The 18,504-nt window shown below is 46.7% G+C and overlaps 1 protein-coding gene and 1 non-coding gene across 4 annotated transcripts in view; both read left to right on the top strand.

The window, feature by feature from the left end:
* The window catches only part of PTAFR (platelet activating factor receptor), a 37,113-nt gene that overhangs the window by 865 nt on the left and 17,744 nt on the right, over window positions 1-18,504 (top strand). The window contains exon 2 of one of the 3 annotated variants that reach the window (XM_021095662.2): window positions 324-391. The gene's annotated coding sequence lies outside the window, so the exon portion shown is untranslated. 3 annotated transcript variants of the gene reach the window in all.
* On the top strand, window positions 11,431-11,594 carry LOC146402626 (U1 spliceosomal RNA). Its single transcript, XR_014808746.1, has one exon. It is a non-coding gene; the product is annotated as a U1 spliceosomal RNA (small nuclear RNA).

Raw genomic sequence — 18,504 nt, 5'->3', positions numbered from 1 at the left:
CTGGGACCCAGTCAGTGGCACCATCCCCACTTCTCACCCTTCCCTCTGGATCCTGCTTGTGCATGGGGGGTCAGCCAGGAGCAGAGCTGGGGGTCCTGGCCACATCACAGAGGGAGGGTCCCCTCTCCTAGCTGTCTGAGTGCTGATTTCTAATGGCTCTGGGACTCCACAAAAGCTGATAATAATAATAAAAAAGCTAACTACACATCACATGGCTGCCGTGGGTCAGACATCAAGCTCAATGCTTTTGTAAGCCTTATTTTATTATATGATACATTTTATGAGTCATTTTACAACTATAAAATAGAGCTGTTTCGATACAGGCTCAGAGAGGTTAACAAACTTGCCTGATATGCCACAGCCAGGAGAGAGCAGTGGGATTTAGACCTAGGTAAGTCTGACCTCAGATTCCATCTCTTATTTATTTATTAATATTTTATTTTTTTAAAGAGGTAACCAATGAACAAGTTAAAGATTCAGTAGATGTAAAAGAATGCCTGGTGAAAAGACGCTCTCTGATCCTTAGTCTCGCTCTCTGGAGGGACCTGGATTACCCCTTGGAGGTCTCTCTTGTAACAACTGCCACAGGGAACTCTAGCAGTAAGCATTCCAGGCTTCCAAGTGGCTCAGCGGTAACAACCCCAACTAGCATCCATGAGGACGCATGTTTGATCCCTGGCCTCTCTCAGTGGGTTAAGGATCCGGCGTAGCCGTGAACTGTGGTGTAGGTCGCAGATATGACTTGGATCCCAAGTTGCTGTGGCTATGCTGCAGATCGGATTCGATCTGGGAACCTCCATATGCCACGTGTGCAGCCCTAAAAAAGAAAAAAAAAAAAAAAAGAAAAAGAAAACTACCGAGCTTCCAAGTGCAGTGTGCAGGCTCTGGGGGCATCCTGTCCCCTCCCCCTGCCTGGACACACAGGCAGTTGCCTGTCTGCCCAGGTGAGGGGCGGGCTGGAGAGTCTAGGGCTCCTTCCAACCTAAATCCTCTTTTGCCCTAAATCCTCAGGGAGACCCCCTGCCCTGAGTCCCCTGGACCTGGATTTTCTGTCCCCAATCTCATACCCCCTGGGGGCCCCACCACACTCCTGAGGCTTCCTTTCAGGATCCAGCCCAGGAAGGGGAGAGCTTCTCACTTTGCTGTCTCAGGTGTGCCCAGGCTGGAGACGGGAGGCAGGTGGGACTCAGCCCGAACCAGAGGACGTGAAGGAGAGGGGAGGAGAATGAGGAGGAGCCGCTGGCACTGTCCTTAGACCTAATTCCCTGGTAAGGTTGGAGGTGTCATCCCTGCTTTACAGAGGAAGAATCTGAGGCTCCAGGGGCCCCCGTTGTTAAGTGGCAGATTTGGGATTCTGATCCCTAGAATCTGAGGGAGGAAAAGGAAATGAGAAAGAGAGAGAGTCAGAGAGAGAAACTGAGGTTTTGAGGAGGAGGATTAAGAGAGGATTTAGGATAGCTGAGCATCAGGGCCACCTCAGTCTCGGCTGTCAGAATGAAGCTGCTGCCCGAGTGACTTGGGGGCTCTGAGGTCTGTGCTTTTGTAGTAATCCCCCTCCTCCAGTGATTCTTTTTCTATTCTGTTCATTCGCACTGTTTGGCTATTCTTGTGCTTATACCATCCTATCTTTTTTTTTGGTAGTGCCCATGGCATGCAGAACTTCCTGGGCCAGGGATCGAACCTGTGCCACATTGGAGACCTGAGCTATGGTGGTGCTGGATCCTCAACCTGATAGGCCACCGGGGAACTCCTCACCATCCTATCTTAATTACTGTGACTTTACAGTAAATCTTTTTTTCTAATTAAAAAAATTTTTTTATTTTTATTTTTGTCTTTTTAGGGCCACACCCAAAGCATGTGGAGGTTCCCAGGCTAGGGGTTGAATCGGAGCTGTAGCTGCTGGCCTAAGCCACAGCTGCAGCAATGCAGGATCCAAGCCGCATCTGTGACCTACACCACAGCTCATGGAAATTCGGGCCAGGGTTCAAACCTTCATCTTCATGGATACTAGTTGGATTCGTTTCTGCTGAGCCACTGTGGGAACTGCTTTATAGCAAATCTTGATCTATGATGTGGCACTTTCTTGACTTCTCATTCTCCAAATTATCTTGCCAAATCTCAGGCTCAGGTTTTACATATATAAAAATGTATTATAAATTCCAATGCACCTGCTCTGAGTGAAGTAGAATATTACAGATATAATAGAAGTCTCCCGTGTATCCTCACTAATCCTGTTCCCTCCCTGTCTCTCCAGAGGTAATTAATCATGATCCAAATCTTTGTCGTTACATATTGATGCCTATGTATTGTGTCTACCAATAATAATAATATTTAAAAATTTTAATCGTATTTAAAAATATCATGCTATATTTATCCTCCTGAAACTTGCTTTTTTAGTTTAGCATTATGTTTACTGTCTATATAATTACATGTAGCTCTGTTCATTTTAACATATGTACAGGATTATGTTGTAGGTATATACTTTTTACTTTTTTTTTTTTTTTTTTTGGCTTTTTAGGGCCGCACCTTTACGGCTGCACCCTCAGCATACGGAGGTTCCCAGGCTAGGGGTCAAATTGGAGCTGCAGCTTCCAGTCTAAACCACAGCTACAGCAATGCAGGATCTGAGCTGCATCTTCGACCTATACCACAGCTCATGGCAATGCTGGATTCTTAACCCACTGAGCGAGGCCAGGGATTGAACCCACAACCTCATGGATGCTAGTTGGATTGTTTCTGCTGAGCCACAATGGAAACTCCCCCAACCCCTCTTTTCTTTTTCTTGCCTGTCTACAGCATGCAAAAGTTTCCAGGCCAGGGACTGAACCTAAGCCACAGCAGTGACAATGCAGAGTCCTTAACCACTAGGCCACCAGGGATTCTGAAACATACAAATATTAGTATTTCCAGTGTGTACCTAAGAAGAATGCACATTTTCAACTTTATTGGAATTAACTTTGAAAATGGTGGTGCATTTGTAGTCTCTTTTTAGCAGTGCGATGAGAGTTTCCATTGTTGTAGTCTCTTTTTAGCAGTGTGATGAGAGTTTCCATTGTTCTACATCCTTCCTAGTACTTGGAACTGGCAGACTTTCATTTTTTTCCAGTCTAGTGATTGGCTGTTTTAACTGGAACCCTTGATTTTCTGAAATGTTGCCCGGATTTTTGTTTCTTGGCCTTCAGGCTTTTTCTTTTGTAAATTGGCTACTTCTTTCTGTATCTGTTTTTCTGTTTTTTCAGCCACACTCAAGACATGTGGAATTTCACAGGCCAGGGATGAAACCCATGCCATAGCAGAGACCTGAGCCACTGAAGTGACAATCCTGGATCCTTAACCCAGTGCAGGACTGGAGCGGCTGCAGATCCTTAACCCACTGTGCCACATCAGGAACTCCCTAAAAACTCAAGTATCTTTTGATGCACACAGTTCTTTTTTTTTGGCTAAGGCATGCAGGGGCTTGATGTGAGATCTTAGTTCCCAGACCAGAAACTGAACTTGGGCCACAGTGGTGAAAGCATCAAGTCCTAACCACTAGACCACCAGGGAACTTCCAATGTATACGATTTAAAATTTATATGGTATTATTTATCCAACTTTTCTTTGTTACTTACAATTTCTGTGTCTTAATTTAAGAAAATTTCCCTGATGCTTAGATTGTAAAGATTTTGTCCTCTATTTTCTCCCCCAATTTTTTTCTATTTCACTTTTCATAGTTAGGTCTTTACACCAGCTGGAATTTTTTTGTTTGATTTTTTGTCTTTTTAGGGCCGCACCCACGGCACATGGAGGTTCCCAGGCTAGGGGTCTAGTCGGAGCTGTAGCCACTGCCCTATGCCAGAGCCACAGCAACACCAGATCCGAGCCATGTCTGTGACCTACACCATAGCTCACAGCAACGCTGGATCCTTAACCCACTGAGCGAGGCTAGGGATCAAACCTGCATCCTCATGGATGCTGGTTGGGTTCGCTAACCGCTGAGCGATGGGAACACCTCTATTGGGATTTTGATTGGACTGGCACTGAATTTATAGATTAAATTGGCGAGAATTTGTACCTTTATGATATTGACAGTCTCATGCATGAATATATTACATCTACCCATTTATCTAGTTCTTTAATTACTTTTCTTTCTTTTTCTTTTTTGGCCACCTAGCAGCATATGGAGTGCCCAGGCCAGGGATCAGATCTGAGCCACAGTTGTGACCGCTGCGGCAACACCAGATCCTTAACCCACTCTACAGGGCCAGGGATTGAGCTTTCATCCCAGTGCTCCCAAGACACCACTGACCTCGTGCCACAGTGGGAACTCCTTAATTATTTTTCAATGATTTTATAGTTTCCTCCATCAAGACTTTGCACATCTTTGGAAAAAAAAATTTGCCAAAATAGTTTTCTTGGTATTGTAAATTGTGTCTTTAAAATGACATTTTCTGTTTATTTCTTGTTTATAGGAAGATGATTGATTTTTTATACATTGATTTTATTTATTTAGTTATTTTTAGTCTTTTTGTCTTTTTCCAGGGCTGCACCTGCGGCATATGGAGGTTCCCATATGCCACAGTAGGCTAGGGGTCTAATTGGAGCTATAGCCGCCAGCCTTCGACAGAGCCACAGCAACGCAGGATACGAGCTGTGTCTGTGACCTACACCACAGCTCACAGCAACGCCAGATCCTTAACCCACTGAGGAAGGGCAGGGATCGAACCCGCAACCTCATGGTTTCTAGTTGGATTCATTAACCACTGCGCCACAGTGGGAACTCCTATACATTGATTTTATAGTCAGAAATCTTGGAGTTCCTGTTGTGGCTCAGCAGGTTAAGAACCTGACATAGCATCTGTGAAGATTCTAGTTCAATCCCTGGCTTCACTCAGTGGTTAAGGATCCGGCATTGCCCCAAGCTGCAGCGTAGGTCACCGATGTGGCTTGGATCCAGTGTGGCTGTGGCTGTGGCGTAGGCCAGCAGCTTTAGTTCCAATTCGACTCCTAGCCCTGGGAACTTCCATTAAACGAACAAACAAGAAATCTTGAAGTCTTTTACTGGTTCTAATAATTTGTCCATGGAATTGCTTTCATTTTTCTATGTAAACAATCATATTGCAAGTGAAGGTGACAGTTTTGCTTTTCCTCTCCAATCTTCATAACCTTTTGGGGCCTCACATTCCTCCCAACAGAATGACGTACTTATGGTAGTCACAGTCTGCAGATTATGAAACTGAGGCTTGAAGAGGTAAATTGGCTTTTCCAGATTCACACAGAGCATTGGTGGCAGTCGAGATTTGAATTCGAGTCTCTTTGATCCTAAACCCACGCTCTTTACTCTCTGATACTCCTCCTCCTGAATTACCCTCTATTTATAGATGAGAAAAGGACCGATCACAGAAGTGAAGCATCCACGTCCCTCTGAGTGAAGGACAGCTCCAGGGCTGAAATTTACCAAAGCCTTTATAACAGCTGTGCAGGACTGAACTAGCGTTTAGGGCATCTGGACCCTAATTCCGGTTCTGCCACCTACCGGCTTTGTTATCTTGGATAAGTCACTTCCTTTCTTCTAACCTCACTCATTCATTCAATAAACTTTATCAGAGTTCCCGTCGTGGTGCAGTGGTTAACGAATCCGACTAGGAACCATGAGGTTGAGGGTTCGACCCCTGGCCTTGCTCAGTGGGTTAAGGATCCGGCGTTACCGTGAGCTGTGGTGTAGGCCGGTGGCTACAGCTCTGATTAGATACCTAGCCTGGGAACCTCCATATGCCGCGGGAGCAGCCCTAGAAAAGGGAAAAAGACAAATAACAATAATAATAATAAAAAAACCTTTATCAACGGGCACCTACAATGTGCTGGACAGTGCTCCAGGTAGTGGGATACAGTAGTCAACAAACAAATCCCTGCTCTCAAGGAACAGATAATGAGCAAAGCAAGAAAATAAAATGTGTGGTATATCAGATGTAATAACGAATATCACAAGGTAGTGATATTTGCTGTGGAGAAATATCAAGCAAGGTAGGGGCCTGGGTCATGTCAGGAGATAGCTGCAGTTTGTTTGGATTATTAGGAAAGATGGCACTGAGAAAATAGCTTTGAGTCAAGACCTGAACCCTGGGTGTCTGGGGAAGAGTGTTCCAGGCAGAGAGGACAGCAGGTGGAGAAGCTTGAGGCAGGAGCATGTCTGGTGTGTTGCGGGAGAACAGGAGAGCTGGTGTGACTAGAACGGGCATCGGAGGGTAAGAAGTCAGGGATGAGGTCAGGTCGGGATCCAAAAAAGGCCCCTACATAACAATTGGGTGGCTGTGCCTCTTAATTCTCATTTAATCTGTAGGTTCTTCCATCATCATCTTCCTCCCTTATAATTTATTTTTTGAAGGAACCAGTTTGTTTGTTCTGTGCATTTACTCTGGTCTGAGTTTGCTGAGTGTATTCCTATGATCTGTTCCTCTTCTACATTTCCTGTAAACTGGTAGCTTAACTTGCAGATTCTGTTTCTCTTTACTTAGCAAGACTATTACATAGGTAGTGTTGTGAATTGAGCACGTGCAATTTCATCAGAAAAGTTTCCAAACACACAAAAAACAGAGGGAACAGTATTATAAATCCTGGTATTAGTTTCCTATAGCTCCTGTAACAAATGACCACAAGCTTGACAGCTTAAAACAACACACATCTATTTTCTTAACACTTCTGGAGGCCAGAATTCCAATATCATATCAACTTTTTTTTTTTCTTTTTAATGTCTCACCTGTAGCATATGGAAGTTCCCAGTCTAGGGGTTGAATCAGAGCCACATCTGCCAGCCCATGCCACAGCCACAGCAACGCCAGATTTGAGCCACGTCTGCAACCTACACCACAGCTCATGGCAGCATCGAATCCTTAACCCACTGAGGGAGGCCAGGGATTGAGACTGCGTTCTTGTGGATTCTAGTCAGGTTCGTTACCACTGAGCTGTGACAGGAACTCCTGGGACCTGATATTTTTGAGGGCCATTTTTCAGCCTATGCAATACCTGTTCCCTAGATTCAGTATTTTGCCTCTCTCTTTCTTCCTTCAATCGTTCATTTCTCCTCCCTTCTCTTTCTCCTCTCTCTCCTTAGTTTACTGTAATATTTTAAAGCAGTTCCCTGCAATTTCATCCCTAAATATTTCTCTATATATGAACATTTTCTTATATAACCACACCACTATTATCACCTAGTACAATTAATTTAGGTAATTAACCTAGTAAAATTCCTTAGAACCATCTCAAAGCCTGTCCATAATAAATTCTCCCTCACTTTCTCCAATGTCTGTCCAGGAAAACTGTCTCCCCTCCAGATCCACTCTCCACCCTTCTCCAGGGGGTACTCTGTGCTCACTGGGCACTGATCTGTCTGGACTGCATTATCCATCTCCCCTTCCTCTGGTTGGGCTCAGCCAGTGGGAGGAACTGGTAAGACATTAGAGGGTAGAGGAAGAGAGAGATGTGGGTATTTATTTCCTGGTTCCCTCTCTGCCTGGTCATGGAGGATCAGCTGCAATTTCCTACCTAAGGTCACAGCTCTTGCCAGGCAGCCCTCTCCAGATGGCTACCCTCTTTGGGTTCCAGTAACTGCTCCCTCTCCTCAGCCCCAGATGAAAAGGACATCCCATTCTTGGCAGTGTTGGCCTACTTCGTTGTTCCTTTTGGTCCTCTGGCCCTGCCCACATCTCTTTAAGGAGTTCCTCCATCCTCAGATTGCTCACGTTTCCAGGACCCTGACTGACACATATGCCTTTTTACAGCTGATTTGATTGATCCAGGTGCCACACAGGTTGCGTTTAATTTTCATCTCTTACATCTCTCTTTATCTAGAGATTCCTAGATTACAATCCCTTCCCCACTTCTCCCCCATGTGATTGATCTGTTGAAGGAACTGGATCCGTCGTCCTGTCGAAATGTCCTTGTCTTGCACTCTGGATATTGCTCATCACTTTCTTGAAAAGTTCTTTCATTTGTTCCTCTGTCATCTGTGTTTCCTGCAAACTGAAGGTTGGATCTAAAGGCTTGACTAGATTCAGACTTGGATATATTTTAAAGTAGAACCGACGGAGTTGCTAACAGAATGGATGTGGGCGTGAGAGGGGGCACTCAACCTCAGTTTCCTCATCTGTAAAATGTAGATAATAATGCCTGACTACCTGCCCTGCTTATCGATAATCTCAAAGAGGTGCCGAACTATATATATAACTGCTTCCTGCACGTACGTAAGGGACGAATGAAAAGCAGGCGTGAGGAGTCCTGCTGTGGTACAACAGGATCAGCGGTGTCTTGGGAGTGCTGGGTCAAAATTTCAAGCCTTGGCCTGATACAGTGGGTTAAGGACCTGGCATTGTTGCAGCTGTGGCTTAGGTTGAAACTGTGGCTCGGATATGATCCCTGGCCCAGGAACTCCATATGCCGCGGGGCAGCCAAAAATGAAAACCAAACAAACAATCTGGTGTGAGCCTGAAGTTGAGCCAGGTGTCCTCAGGTCTGTGGTCAAGGTCCCGCCATGTCCCGAAGGTGAAGCCACTTTGGGGAAAGAGGCTTTGGGTTGGGGAGCAGAGCTAGGGCATCGGCTCAGGTGGCCGGTTTGCACGAAGGTTAAATGTGATGAACGGACCACCATGTTCTCTCGGATCTCAAGGGGCTCAAGTCTCAAAAGACCTCCAAGGGAGATGAGGGGAAGGACCACCCTGGGCCTTTTCAAAGTCCCTTCCAGGAGGCTCGAGCCACATGTTGGGATCTGAGAAGAGTGTATGAATGAGCAGGAGGAAGGATGTGACCCTGGGCAGGTATGAGTGAGGGGGTGACGGTTGTAGCACTTGAGCTTGCGAGTGTGCAGGTGAGTGAGGGCGTGCAGGTGAGTGAGGGCATGCAGTTGTGACTGCGTGTCTCTGCATGATGGTGTGTACTGAGTGTGCGTGAGCATGCAAAAGTCATGTGCATAAGTGGTCTGAGTGTGTCAGCCTGTGTGTGATGGGTGGAGCTGGGAGAGGGGGCAGATATTTGGCTCTAGTTTTTCAGGACATGTTAAGGGTAGTTTGTCCTTTGAGAACCATTTTTGGCTTTTTTTTTTTTTTTTTTTTTTTTTTTTCTTTTTAGGGCTGTACCTGGGGCATATGGAAGTTCCCAGGCTAGGGGTTGAATCAGAGCTGCATCTGTGACCTACACCACAGCTCGTGGCAACATCCTTAACCCATTGAGCAAGGCCAGGGATGGAACCCCCATCCTCATGGTTACTAGTCAGGTTCATTACTGCTGAGCCACAACTCCTTATTTTTGGCTTTGGCAAGGAAGAGCAGTGAGGTCCCAGGGAGCCGGAGGGAACTAGTCCAGACACCCAGGGTGGGGCTGAGGTCAGACCCTGCAAGGGGAGCAGGAGCCTGTACTCGCAGCTCTGCTCTGCGCCTGCCTGCTGTGGGGCCCTGGTCCTATCTGGGCCTGCTTCCCGCCCTGTGTAGGAGGCTGTTGGATTGGCTGACCGCTGAGGGACCTGCTTCCTTAGTGGTCACTGTCGTGCCCAGAGGGGGCTCAGTAAACATTTATTGGCTGAATGAATGAGTGGGTAAAAGGACTGGGCCCATCTCTCACCTGTGTTCACCCTCTCAGTTGCCCACACCTACTCACCCCCACTTATTCCTACTAACTCAATCACTGCCAAATTCCCGCCCAGGGTCTTATGACCGTTCCTCCTCTGCAGTGCCAGCGCTGCATAGCTCTGTCCCCATCGGTTCCATGGGCTTGGTGCTCCTTGCTCACCAGGGGAGCCGCTGACCAGAACAGCTCTTCTGAGCTCCTCCCTTCTCATGCTTTTATATTCCAGCTGCCTCTTCCTTCCTTCTGTTTCTCCCTTTCATTTTCGCTCTCACCCTCCTGCACAGACACACACACGCACAGACACACATGCACACACAGGCACTCTCACTGTCAATCGCATCTTTCTCTCTGTAACGCTCTTGGTTTTCATCCTCACCTCCTTCCTCTCATGCTGTCTCTCTGAGTTTATCTCCGTCTGTCTCTCCCTGGGTCTCTCTCCCTCCAGCTCTCGTTTCCCCCTGACTCTTATTCTCTTTTCTCACCCACACCTCCTCTCTCCTCATCCTCACTCTGCACCTCTCTCTCTTTCTCGAGGACACCTCTCTCCCCTCTTTCTCCCTCTCTGCTCTTCTCTGTCTCCTCCCAGCTCTTCAGCCTGCTGGGTGGCCAACTGTCCACACCCCACTGTGCCCCTGGCTCTTCAAGAGCCCTCGGAGCCTGGTGCCTGGGTGACACAACTCTGAGGTTCCTGTGGCATCTGTTGGGGGGGGCTGGGGTCACAGCATTTCCTCCAGGGGGTGACTTGGCAGTGCTGTGCTCTTTCCTCACTTCTGCAATTCCGGACAGCAGCACGGAGCCAGGGGCTGCGGACACAGAAACTCAGACCTCGCAGTGGCAGCTGCTGCCTCTAGACAGGTAAGGAGGGGTCCCCACCCTGCCGGGCAAGGGGGAGGCATGTGAAAACATCCTCAGGAGGCCAAGTTCATGTCTCTAGACTGTGCCTAAGCAGACAAGTCCTTCTATTTTTAAGAGCTTGTTTGGCATCTTCCTTGGGTCCAAGTGACCAAAGGTTCCCAGGGTCTCACTGTTCCCTTCTCTGATTTTCTGAGGCCAAGGCCGTACTGAAGTGACCTCAGACTTCCCTGTGAGTGGGTGATGGTGATGAGAGGGTGCTACCTAGAACTCAGGGAGCTGGATGCATCTGCTTTATCGGCATCTACTTTATCATCTACTGTGGCCATGTCACACCCCCAGGTCTGCACCTCAGTTTCCTAAACTGTCAAATGAGGACAATGTCATCTCCCAAGCAGGATGGTCAGGAGAGGTAAAAAGTCTGGTACAGGGCTGGGTACTTAGGAATTCACTAGATACTGGGTTTTCCTGGGAGTTGTGGGGTGGTGGCAGTGGCGGTGGTGCTAATGAAGATACTCAGGTTGCTGGCACAAAGGGCTGGCCCCAAACCTGCTTCCCCCGTGAGGTGGTAGGGACAGAACACAGGCTGGTACCTTGTCTGTCAAGGGCAGGAGGTCCAGATGTGCAGGGTGTGGCTGCTGCCCCGACACTGGCTCACTGTAAAGAATGAGGGAACCAGCAGAGCCTCTTCTCAAGCACTCAGGCAGCTCTGATTTAGTTCTGACTGCATATGCAACTGTGTTCCAAGTGCTTTGTGTGTGTGTGTGTGTGTTTGTGTGAGTTGGGAGGTGAGGTGCTAGGGAAGCAAAAGCACCTTGCTTTTAGGTACTAACAACCCAGCCAAGGAAAGAAGTCGGCTCCAAAGGTGAAGAGATAGCCCTGGGCCTGAGGTGGGCACTGGGTTTTAGTGTCAGCTTTTGCTTATAAGCTGGGACTTTGAGCCACTCAGGATCCTCACTTTCTTCCTTTAAATTGTGGGTTTGTATACTTACCTGGCGGGGGAGATACCATGATCGAGTAGGTGGTTTTCCCAGGGCGAGGCTCATCCATTGCACCTCGGATGTGCTGACCCCTGCGATTTCCCCACATGTGGGAAACTCGACTGCATAATTTGTGGTAGTGGGGGACTGCGTTCGCTCTTTCCCCTATAAAAAAAAGAAAAAAAAATAAATTGTGGGTTTGTGGAGTCCCTGCTGTGGTGCAACAGGATCAGTGGCATCTCTGCAGTGCCAGGACGCAGTTTCCATCCCCGGCCCAGCACAGTGGGTTAAAGGATCCAGCGTTGCTGTAGCTACAGCTGTGGTATAGGTAAGGCCAACTTTGGCTCCTATCTGATCCCTGGTCTGGGAACTCCATATGCCATGGGGCAGCCAAAAAAGAGGAAAAAACAAAACAGAACTGTGGGTTTATAGGGAGGGTGAATTAAGAGGATGAGAAAATGCTTCGTCAATTGTAGGATGCTGCAAGAGCGGGAGTCAGTGTCTTACTGCTGATACTAACACTACAGTTCTTACCGTCATTGCCTCAAGGAGGAGGAGTTTTTTGTTCCTTGTCTCAGCCTCATCCTTGCTCAGAGTTTGGCATGTCATATAATCTTGCGATATGAAATGAATAGTAAATGGTAAAGTAGGATGTTGTACTTAGAAGAAGATGAACAGCGAGCCAGAGGCTCAGCATCTGAGCCCAGCTCTGCCTTCAATACTGTTGTCACCTTGCCCTAATCCTTTCTCTCCTCTGGGCCTCAATTTCCTCATCTGCCCAATGAAGATTTGAATAAGAGAGTCACAGTATGGCTCTAATGACAAAATGTGCCTCCAGGGTTGAGTTTCTGCTCCTGACTGCCAGTGTGTGTTTGTGTGTGTGTATGTGTGTGTGTGATAAGAGGCTGGGATCCTACTTATCCCTTTATAGGGAGACTTTTTTTTTTTTTTTTTGCCTTTTTTAGGGCCGCTCCCGCGGTATATGGAGTTCCCAGGCTAGGGGTCTAATCAGAGCTATAGCCACCAGCCTACACTACAGCCACAGCAATGTGGGATCCGAGCCGCATCTGCAATCTACACCACTGCTCAGGGCAATGCTGGATCCTTAACCCACTGAGCAAAGCCAGGGATTGAACCCTCAACCTCATGGTTCCTAGTCGGATTCGTTAACCACTGTGCCACTATGGGAACTCCTATAGGGAGACTTTTATGGAGAGACCTCCTCCTCCCTATCCCAGGCCTGTGAACATGCCCTTGTTGAGGGGAAGGGGGTGCCTCTCTTTTCCCGGGGCAGCCCCTCCTTTCCCATACTGGCCTCCCCTGCTCTCCACAGGTCAGTCCAGGAGCGGGCAATAGCTGACTTATAGCCAGGAAGCACTTCCTGACAGGTCCCGGAAGAGTGTGTCCGGCTTCAGAGTGGAGCCTGTTTCCAGAAAGGCAAACCTTGGGACCCCCGTTTCTGACCAGCTGCTCTTGGTTCCTTTGCAGCCTGGCTGGAGGGGAGAGAAGTCTCTGGGGTAACTTCATGTGCGCGTGCGCATGTGTGCTTGAGGTTGTGTGGGGGTAGATTGGGGATTTGGCTCTGGCTAAATCCTCGTGTGCCTGGAGTACAACCAGCCTGGTATAGCCCAACACTTCTCAGAAGCATGCTCTTCAACAAAACCAGCCGAGAGGTTGGTAACCCTTCTTCCCATGTGTCTTCAGCCAAAGAGAATCCAGAGCCAATTTGTGTGTGTATGTGTGTGTGCGTGAGAGAGAGAGAGAGAGAGAGAGAGACGGAGACAGAGGAGAGAGGACCACCACTGAGCTGTCCCTCCCCACCTTAATTCAACAAGTGGGAGACAATCAGGGCCTGAGTTTGGAGTTGAGCTCATGGCTCAAAGAGAGAAGAAAGTCACATCTTTGTGCAGATCCCTTTACAGTCTATAAAGTCCATTTCAATTTCCCAAGTCCCAGTTTCCCAAACCCTTTATCACTCCCAACAATCTTCCTTTTCACAACAGTGTTTGAAGCTGGGGTTGGGGGCATCGAGTAAACAAAGGTCCCAAGGCTCACAGCTGGGAAGAGACTCACTCAAGGTGATAGGTGGCGTGGCTGAGGCCAGAGCTCAGATCCTCTGATTGCAATTCCTATGATTTCTCTTCGGCCACCCTTGGCTGTAGCTTCCAAAGAAGGTCATGTAGCTGCCTGTGTATACAGCTGATTTGTTTGATCATTCATTCATTCAACAAACGTTTTCTGAGAGGGAGAGAGGAGCCACAGTTATTGAGCAAGAATCACATGTATACATTGCTTCATTTTACTTATCGCTACCCTGTGAGGAAAGTTTTATTATCACCATTTTGCAGCTAAAGAACGAGAGGCTGAGGGCCAAAGATCAGCGAGGAAAGAGCAGAGCCGGGTGCAGATCCGGACCTGTGCCCTTTACCCATCATCTTCCCTTGGACTACGCCCAAAAGATGTCAGAGTGGTTCCTGGCATAACGGGGGTTGTGCCCTTTCTGGGGAAGCCCAGAGGAAGAAGTGCCTCCTTGCTCCCTCCTCCCTGCCCTGGCTGACTTCCAGGAGGCCAGGAAGGGGGAGGGTGACTCACAGACAGATACTGTCTTGGTATCTGGGAGTCAGAAGGAGGCTCACACCAGGCTCCAGCTCCTCCAATTCCATGGGAATGTGCTTGGCCAGCTGAGCCAAGACTTGAGTTTCATCAGTGTAATACACATACCTGGGATCAGGTGGGCCCTGTGTGAGAAAGAAAGTTGGGAAACTCTGGCACCCAGGCCACCCCATCTCTGGGGCCCTAAACCCTGTCCCTGACCTCTCCCCAGACAAAGAGCTCCACTCATCTGCCAATAAATGCATCCGGCGTGATGCTAGCCTCCTTGTTCCGGAAACCATGAGGAGCCTAGTGCAGAGATCAGGATACTTGCTCCCTTAAAATGCCCTTCATGGACTTCCCTTTGTGGCTTGGCGGTTAACAACCCAACTAGGATCCATGAGGATGCAGGTTTGATCCCTGGCCTCGCTCAGTGGGTTAAGGATCCGGCGTTGCCATGAGCTGTGGTGTAGGTCACAGATGCGGCTCAGATCCTGCATTGCTGTGGCTGTGGAATAGGCCAGCAGCTGTACTGATTGGACCCCTCACCTTGGAACCTCCATATGCCGTAGGTGCAGCCCTAAAAAGCAAAAAAAAAAAAAAAAAAAAGCAAACACACACACACACAAACCACAAAAAACCCCACAAAACTCCCCCCACCCCCGCCAAAAAACATCCCTTATATCCCTCTGCTCCCTGGACAAATGGTAATGAAACCATTCCATGAGGGGACTTGGTGCGGGAAGGCCAGGGCAACAGGTCAAGCAACAGATGAGATCAGAAGAGGAGGTAACTCATTTATTGAGCCTCAAAGATATGCAAGCATTTTAGAGCTTTAACTGCCTTCAACCTCAGAGCTGTACCGTGAGATCAATGTTGGTATTGTTTCTATGTTATAAATGCTAAGATGCACAGAGGGAAATGATTAAACTATGGTGTTTTAATGGCCCCTGGGAATCTAAGGGCTGGGAATCTAAGCTGAGGCTGGTGCGAGAGAGGTCGGAAGTGGTGGATGAGGGACGGTGTGTGTGTGTGTGTGTGTGTGAGAGAGAGAGAGAGAGAGAGAGAGAGACCTGAGGCCCTGTACACAGGGCGTTCCCAGACCAGAAGGAAAGAGAAATCAATAACCATTATGATGCAGTGTAATGTGTTACGTCACAGGACCAACCTCTAACTCTTTCTTTGGTAGAGAAGTAAGACTAATGGTAGCCAATATTCACTGAGCTCTTTTTATGGATCAGGTATTTTCTATTTAATTCTTTCCATAACCCTAGGAGGTAGGCAATATTATTATTTGTTGTGTCGTTTTTGTTTGTTTGTTTTGGTTTGGTTTTTTTATAAAGACCAGTAAACAGAGGCTCCTGGAGGTGAAATTGTCTTGGGCACAAATTGGCTGATAGTATTTTGCCAACTGTCCCCAGCTGCCATAAGAAGATGACGGGTTCCTGGAAGCTTTCAGGGTTAATGATAGATCAAGAAGCCTGATATGGGTGTCTTCAAGCTGGGAGCTTGATGTGAATCGTTGCAATGACACTGGTGTTATTTTGAGAGACATTTGGCCTAATCTGATCAGCAGATTGTCTGGATTTCCTGTAGATACAGCTTTTTAGAGCTGTTGACCATGAATACCTGGGATTGTGCTGAGAACTTTCCATACATTATTCATCGAATCTTCATACCATGCAGGGAGACATGTGTTTGAAATATTTTCAGCTCTGTTTATAGGCAAAGGACCTGAGGCTCTGAGAATGATATGCTCAACCACGGTCATGAGGCCAGGATGTGGCAGAGGCAGAATTTTTTTTTTGGTCTTCCATCATTTTAGGGCTGCACCCACTGCATATGGAGGTTCCCAGGCTAGGGGTCAAATCAGAACTGTAGCTGCTGGCCTACACCACAGCTCACGGCAATGCCGGATCCTTAAGCCATTGAGCGTGGCTGGGGATCGAACCCACAACCTCATGGATTAATTTCTGCTGAGCCATGATGGGAACTCCAGGATTCCCTTCCTTTTAAAGGCTGCATAGTATTCCATTATATATATACACCACATTTTGTTTATTTGTTCATCTCTTGATGGATATTCAGGTTGCTTCTACCTCCTGGCTATTGTAAATAGTGCTGCTGTGAATATGGGAGTACAAATACTTCTTCAAGATCCTGTTTTCAATTTTGGGGGATGTTTTCAATTTCAAAATCAGGTGTAAGATTTCTAGATTATATAGTAGTTCTGTTTTTAATTTTTTGAAGAATGACGGTATAGTTTTCCCTAGTGGCTTCATCCTTTTATATTCCCACCAACAGGGCGCAAGTGTTCCAGTCTGTACACATCCTGCTAACACTTAACTATTTCCTGCCATTACAATTGAGGCCATCCTAATGGGTGTGAGGTGATGTCTCATTGTGGTGATTTGCATTTCCCTGATTATCAATGCTGAGCAGCTTTCCATATGCTTGTTGTATTTCTTCTTTGGAGAAATGTCCATTTAAGCCCCTTGCCCATTTTTTCGTTGCTTTTTGTTGTTATTAAGCTGAAAGAGTTCTTTATATATTCTGGATATTAACCCTTTATCCAATATATGATTTGCAAATATTTTCTACAATCCTATCGGTTGCCTTTTACTCTGTTGTTTCCTTGGATATTCAGAAGGTTTTAAGTTTGATATTGTTCCAAATGTCTATTTTTTTTTTTTCTTTTGTTACCTATGCTTTTGTTATCTACCCCAGTTATCATTGCCTATTCCAATGTCATGAAGCTTTCCCTCTGTGTTTTCCTCTAGGAGTTTTATAGTTTCCAGTCTCTTTTTTAAAATCTTTTTTAAAAATTAAAAGATAGTTGTTTTACAACATAGTTTCCAGTCTTACGTTTAGGACTTTAATCCATTTCAAGTTAATTTTTGTATGTGGTTTAAGGTAAGGGTCCATTTTCATGCTTTTGCATGGGGACATCCAGTTTTCCAAATGCTGTTTGTTGAAGAGACTGCCCTTTCCTCATTGTGTAGTCTTGGTACTCTTGTCAAAGCTCACTTGACCATATACGTGAGGATTCATTTCTGGGCTCTCTATTCTGTTCCATTGGTCTGCATGTCTATCTTGATGCCAATACCAAACTGTTTGACTATTGTACTTTGCAATATGTTTTGAATTCAGAAAGTGTGAGGCCTCCAGCTTTGCTCTTTTTTCTCAAGATTGTTTTGACTCTTCTTTTGTGTGTGTCTTTTGCCTTTTCTAGGGTTGCACCTGCAGCATATGGAGGTTCCCAGGCTAGGGGTCCAATCAGAGCTACAGCTGCTGGCCTACGCCACAGCCACAGCAATGCCAGATCTGAGCTGCGTCTGCAAACTACACCACAGCTCATGGCAAAGCCGGATCCTTAACCCACTGAGTGAGGCCAGGGATCGAACCTGCAACCTCATGGTTCCTAGTCGGATTTGTTTCTGCTGTGCTATCATGGGAACTCCAAGGTCGTTTTGACTCTTGAGGGTGCTCTGTGATTCCGTATGAATTCTAGGATTTTTTTTTTTTTCTATTTCTACAAAAAATTCCCTTGGGATTTTAATAGGGCATTGAATCTATAGATCACTTTGGGTACTATGGACATTTAAATAATAATAAGTCTTCTAATCCATGAACACAGCAGTTCTTTCCATTTATTTGTGTCTTAATTCCTTCCAGCAATGTTTTGTAGTTTTCAGTGTACAAGTCTTTTGCTTCCTTGGTTAAGTTTATTCCTAAGTATTTTATTCTTTTTGATGGTGTTGCAAGTGGGATTATTTTCTTAATTTCCTTTTCTCTTAGCACCCCCCCACACTTTTTTTTTTTTCATGGCCCACCCGCAGCATACAGAAGTTTCCAGGCCAGGGGCTGAATCCAAGTGGCAGCAGTGACCTATGCAGTGGCTGTGGAAACACTGGATCCTTTAACCTGCCGTGCCTGGCTAGAGATCAAACTTGTGCCTCCACAGCAACCCAAGCTGTTGCAGTCTGGTTCTTAACCTACTGTGCCACAGTGGGAACTCCTTTTATGCCCATTTTGTTTTTATTTATTTATTAAATTTTTTTTTCAGGAGTTCCCATCATGGCTCAGGGGAAATGAATCTGACTAGCATCCATGAGGATGCAGGTTCAAACCCTGGCTTTGGTCAATGGGTTAAGGATCCAGTGTTGCTGTGAGCTGTGGTGTAGGTTGCAGACATGGCTTGGATCTCGCATTGCTGTGGCTGTGGTGAAGGCCAGCAGCTACAACTCCTATTCGACCCCTAGCCTGGGAACCTCCATATGCCTTGGGTGTGGCCCTAAAAAAATTTTTTTTTTTCTTTTTTGGCCACCTGAAGCATATGGAGTTCCTGGTACAGGGGTCATATCTGAGCCACTGTTTCGACCTATTCTACCGCTGCAGCAACCCCAGATCCTTTAACCCACTGTGCTGGGCTGGGATCAAACCTCTGTCCTGGTGATTCAGAGACACAACTGATCCTATAGCATGA

Source organism: Sus scrofa, chromosome 6 (assembly GCF_054392235.1).
Source record: "Sus scrofa isolate SSC_HxYL_T2T_F1_AM1 chromosome 6, Sscrofa_HxYL_maternal_Yorkshire_Landrace_v2.0, whole genome shotgun sequence".
Taxonomy (NCBI): Eukaryota; Metazoa; Chordata; class Mammalia; order Artiodactyla; family Suidae; genus Sus; species Sus scrofa.
This window is presented reverse-complemented; position numbering and strand designations above follow the sequence as displayed.